The following is a 6424-nucleotide window of genomic DNA, read 5'->3' as shown; positions in this document are numbered from 1 at the left end:
TTTAGATACCAACTTGTGTACCAACTTCTTCTAATAGAGTGTGAGACCCATTGTATTGGTGGGCTCCACCTCTATTAGAGAGTTGGTACACAAGTTGGTATCTAAAGTTGGTCTCCCTAGCATCACCCTTCATATTTTGTCCATTGTCATTCATCATTATTACAAAGTGGATAAAATACATTTTCTTTTGGGTCCATAGAGATAACTACAATTAATTTTATTTTGGGAATTTCGTTTCTGTAGGCTCAGGCTATGCAACTCTTCTTCCTCATAAGTCAGTCTTCGGGTCCTTACTTTTTTGCTCTTAAAGGCAAACTGCGGCGCGATGGAGGGTGAACAAGGTGGGGGAGGGAGGGAATGGTGGCTGTGGTGGCTTAGGGTTGTTGGAGATGGGTCGGGAGGGAAGGAGAGAGTTTTTCAATTTAATTTAATTATTATTTTACTTTATCAATTGGTTTTTTAAAAAATTAAAAATAAAAGTTAACTATGGTTATCTCACGAACATGTGTCAATTTTCTCATGCTCATCTTAGCTTTGCCTAAAAGCGGAAAGGGTACGACAAAAGATTATGATGAAATGTAAAATCTTGTGCTTATTCTGGCTACTATTCTTCAATGAGAAATTATAACACATTGGTAGTATAATCAAGTAGTATATTTTGTACATGTGTTATAATATAAATAAATAATATTATTTATTTTCTTCCTTTTTACTAAATGATATCAATAAATATACACTAATATTATAACACGTATATAAAATATATTGCGTGATTATACTACTACCATAGTATTTTATAATCGACACAATAATTATTATGAAAAACTGCTTGCCTAACCCGCAACAATTGGACATGATGTTATTCTCACGCAATATTTTTTTAGGTGCTGAAAAATAAAATTGATTTAGTAATGTAGGGTAAGACACGAAACTTTTCTACAGTGAATTTTTTATAATACTTTTTTTTCCTCTTTAGATTGGCATAAATTCCGCTATAGTTGAGGACAACTAAGCCCTTTTTTAAAATTCATGATTGGCCATGACTTTTCTTTCTTTGTTGAGCTTTTGATGGCAAACAATGTATAAAGCTCCAAATGCTAAAGAGCAATTAGGGATTAGAGATGCCAATGACTAGGCCAGCCAGGGCCCTATTTGTATGCTCTTTAACACGTGATACATGCTAAAAGATAATTATGATTAAGAATGAAGAATATGACTGTTCATCAACTTTTTTTTTCTTTCTTTTTCCCAAAACCTAAAACCTTTTATTACTTTTATTTTATCCATGGTATCAAAATCTAACTCAATGAAGGTCAGGCTGCTTTTCATCAGCCCTCCTTTAGAATTAGAACTACCGATTTTGAGAAAATTTTCTTATTTCTTCACTTGTTATATTCTTCTTGCGTAACAACAATATGTCTAAATTTTGTTGATCCCATTAGCTTAATTTATAAAATGATTAATTAAAAGCCCTTCACAACATCCGTGTTTGATCAAAGGTAAACTTCAACGTTACAATAAAGGACATCAACAAGACATCAAAGTATCAATTTCTAGAGAGCTGTTAACTAACATATTAAAAAGGACAAAAAGGCATTAAAACTACTAGCCCACATACCCAACACAACCTAAACCCTAAAGCAACCTATGAGTCTAAACAAACCCTACCACCACCACCTAAAAGAAGTGCCGTCACGGCCACACCCGCCACCGCATCCATAATAGATCTAGAGAAAATATAATTTTCAGCGATCTACATGATTTCACAGTATCCGTGTTGTCCTATTATTAAAAATTTGTATACTAAAATAATCCAAATCATAATCACGTCGTGTTTTATTTTTAATGATAGCTAAGCACCCTGATGATCATAATCTTTTTTTTAATGTGTGAAAAAAAGGGATGATGTTTTAAGCTTAATCGGTGTAGTGTAGTTAACAATTTGCCAAGGGGTGTCGGCAAGGAATCAAAATTTTTAAACTACATTTTGGTTGCAACCAGCTTAGACGACCCACGCATAAAGAGAACTTTGCATTATTATATGAAAAAGGGTTAATGAACTAAATGGTCATTTAACTATTGCTCAATTATCATTTTGGTCCATCAACTAAAATTTTTAATTCAAACATCCTTAAATTTGTTATTTTGTACCAAGATGGTCTATCTGTCAAAGTCTATGTATTATTCCGTGAAATCGAGGGACAAAATCGTATTTTTAGGTGAGTATCCTCCTCTAAAAGGGTTATTGATCCCAATGGTCCGACAACTATTGATCTAGTATCATTTTGGTCCACTAACTAAAATTTTCATTTGAACCGTCCTTCAACTCTTTTTTTTTTTTTGGGTATCAAGATGGTCTTACTGTTAAAGTCTGTCAATTTTATTGTTAAATTGAGGAGTAAAAATGTCTCTATGAATTAAAATAGTAATATATAATTAAAAATTAAAGGAAACTATTATAAAACTTAGAAAATTTTAAAAATTGAATCTCACTAGCCACATGGCTTTTTTTTCTTGTGAGACTGACCTAACAATTAAATAATAAAAAAAATTATCTATTGTTTAAATTAATTAAAATCACATATATATAATTAAAAAAAAATTTAAAGAGCAAACAATAATTAAAAATTAAAGAAAACTATTATAGGAACTTGTACCTAATTTTAAAATTGAAAAAATTGAATCTCACCACCAACATGGCTTTTTTATTTTTTATGACATGGACTTAAAAAGTAATATTTTTTTCTCTATTGTTTAAATTAATTAAAAATTTTAAAATAAGATAAATCTATATATATAAAGCAAAAGGCAGAGAATGGTGAAACATTCAAAATACCAGAAAATGCCCTTGGTTAATGCAAATATTAAGAATTCAAATTATTAATTAAATGAGGATAATATGGTAAATTCACACTTTTCATATTTTAAAAAATTAAAAGAAAAAGAAAAAGCAGATAATGGATCCTATTTTTATGGAACACAACTACCCATTATCTTTTTTAATTCTAAAATAAATTTACTTATTTTTTTAAAAAAACCTCTTGCAAGCGCGGAAGCGCGTGCAGAGAGGCTAGTACAAAAATAAATAACAATAAAATTGACGGACTTTAACGGTAGGACCATCTTGATACCAAAAAAAAAAAGTGGAAGGACAGTTCAAATGAAAATTTTAGTTGGTGGACCAAAATGATACTGGAGCAATAGTTAAGGGACCATTTTAGTCATACCCTTCGATAGAGCTTCTCAAAAAGTAGCATATGCCCTTCAAAACTCAGTTGCGTGGCCATCGCGTGATCAGAAGTGACGGAATCTGTCACGGATGGACCATCTTGGTACAAAATAAAAAGTTTAAGGACGTTTGAATTGAAAATTTTAGTTTGTGGACCAAAATGATAATTGAACAATAGTTAAGGGACCATTTAAGTCATTAACCCTTATATGAAATTGTAGTTTAGGTACATTTCACTATCTTATACCCAAAAACTGAGACAACTACATAAATATGAAAAAGACCAATATATTATTTTTCTTTAATTTTTCATAGATTTAAAGGCAATATATACAAATAAGAAAAATACTAAATTATTTATACGGATAATAACTTTAAAACAAGTGAACGTTTATTTTAGAATAAAACGGAACCAAATTTTGGAATTGAAATAAATTTATGTTAAGTTATCAAAATTTTATCAATGTAATAATAATATTGTAAGTTGTAGTGCTATAAGAAACAAATAAGTTTGATAAAATAACGACTTTAATTAGGCTTAATTTTGACTAATAGTGCTTATTTCAGTTTCCTACAAAATATATATGTAAATAGATGCATGCGATATATGACAGTTACATATACTCTGTCAGATCTTCCATTTGGTGGATTCAGATGCTGGAAGAAATCAAATATAAGATCATTAAAAAATTTAGTTGGTTAATGATTTTCGAGTTAAGTGATAGCTTCTAATTCGAGTTAATTAACAATTGTTTATTTTTATTTGTACTTCATCATTTGTGAAATATATAAATCATGAACATTTATATCTCTTTTTCTGGTTCAAGTGTTTTAGTCGTTACATAAAAACTTCCACATTAGAAATTTGGCAAAATAAATACAATACATTATGAGTGGTTCCACTACTTATTTCGCCAAGACTTTTTTTTGATAAAACCCTCGTATTTACTAGCCTTTATAGGTGGTTAAATTGTGAAGAATATTAATATTACTAGTAATGAGGAAATCAATGGACTTAAACATTTTAAATTGGTTGATGGTAGATTAATTGAACCCCTCAAATAAGCTCTTTACTCTAAACTCCTCATTGTAAAAGCTCTCATAAGTAATGTTCACATGTAGAACTCGAATATATACTTTTACTCATTAACTAATATTATGCAAATAAACAGTTTTATAATGTAACATATATTTTAATACGTGTGTTTATAGGTATAATTATAATTAACTTTAAAATAGTAAGAAAGAATATTTTCTTACAGCTACCTACCAAGGCTCTGACAAGCTATAAAAAAAAATTGGTTAAAAAAATATTATCATCTTTACAATTAAAGCAATGAGACTGGGAGGACCATTCCCAGCTGTATGTTTTAAGTTAGAGATGTAATACCTTCCAAGAACACTTGTCTGCACCCAATCGATCTGTTTGTTTTTCAGTCTTTAATTTTCACAACTAGAAACTGAATGCCAAATCAATTACAAATTAATTCTCAGTGGATGTTTGAAAAGTCCACACCTTTCCAGGATAAGTAAAATTATCATATACACTAAGACTGTAAAGCACCCAAGTTGACCTACAAGTGGAGAAAATCTATTGCATCAGTACTTAAATTATATTTTTATATACATTAATCATTAGTTTTTAAACTTGTAACTTTTTGTAATACAAGCGATAAGGGAGAAGAATCGAACCTATAATTGAGTACACGGGTAAATGCTCTTAATCAAATAAGCTATAAATTCCTTGCTTAAGTGATATAATTTGTGTAGCCTTGTAACAACATATATAATTTTCCAAGAGTTGAGAAAGCCATCAGCCTGAAAATTCTTGTTAACCTGTGTGAGGCTACATATAACAACAACAACAAAAATTTCCTGAAAGTGGATTTTCTTTTTCTTTTTTGCCAGCAAATGCAATAAGTAGTCTTCTAGCTAGCATGTTATTGTCTTGTTTCTTTCTTTTGTTGAATTATTTTTGTCTTTGCTTAAGAGAGGACAAGAAAGACAATGAGGCATGAGAGAAAGAGAAACTGAGATGGCAGAGATTCATGTACGACATGCATCTCGTCCCACTCAACCATACATATATATATCTAACTTTAATATATATATTTTTAATATAGAAAGAGGAAGAATCGAGCCTAAAATCTTAAATGTAAATACTTTTAATCACTTAAGTTATAAGTGCCTCGCTCGTCCGGTTAGTTAATTATATATAACAATACTCACAAATGTATGAATTGGGACCTAGATCTAGACCTAGATTAAGAAAATCCTCAATCCAAATCACACATACTTTGTAAACCAAACTTCATGTAAAAGACATGGAGGTTAGCGGCATAGAGACCAAAAGCTTGTACATGTACAAAGGTACAAGGCATAGTCTTTTAGCAAGGAGCCAAGAGCCAAAGAGATGAAGCTTTAATCTTATCTGTGTCAACAGAATTGTAACGTTAGAGAGAGCTGAGAAGAAACTTCGTTGAAAAGAAAGACCCAAAGAGTCTGTCAGAGAGTCTGTCAAACCCGTGCAAAGTTCCAGTATTCAAAGCACAACCAGAGCATCTTTTCAAAGAATTATAAAGAAAAATATTAAGAATATATATAAATGAATAATACCGTAACATAACAACACAGTATTATTTCTTAATTATATCTTAAAGAACACATGCATGTGATGTTATTGAGTACAAAAACAAAAAAAACAACACATGTTATTATTCTCTCTACTTTCATGCTGACCATTTAGGATTTCGATAATACATCTTTTTGATAAATAAAAAACACATAGTATTATTTTGTTGGGCAGCTAATGATACTCTGAACTTTTTTTTCATGTATTATTTTTTTTTTTGAAAAGTAATTTATCCTTGCTTAGGAGGCATTTATTGCATACGTGAGTTAGGTTAGTGAGTCCACCTCCCTGCACCCAAGTTCAAGTCTCCTTCCCGTAGATTAAAGTAGTAATAACATTGACCGAAAAGGAAGGAAAAATCACAATTTTAGTAAGTTTTGTTGTCGAGGCCCAATGTCCATGAGTCTGGTCCGATCTTGTGGTGTCATGTTTAGGTTTAGGCCCAGTGAGAAAATTCAACCGATTAAAAAAAGGAGTTCGGTTATTTTCCTAAGTGGTCTCAACACTATCGGGTCGGGTTGAGAAATTTCGTTTAAAACCCTTAAACCCTTAACGATCGAAAC

This window comes from Prunus persica, chromosome G3 (assembly GCF_000346465.2).
Source record: "Prunus persica cultivar Lovell chromosome G3, Prunus_persica_NCBIv2, whole genome shotgun sequence".
NCBI classification, from domain to species: domain Eukaryota; kingdom Viridiplantae; phylum Streptophyta; class Magnoliopsida; order Rosales; family Rosaceae; genus Prunus; species Prunus persica.
This window is presented reverse-complemented; position numbering follows the sequence as displayed.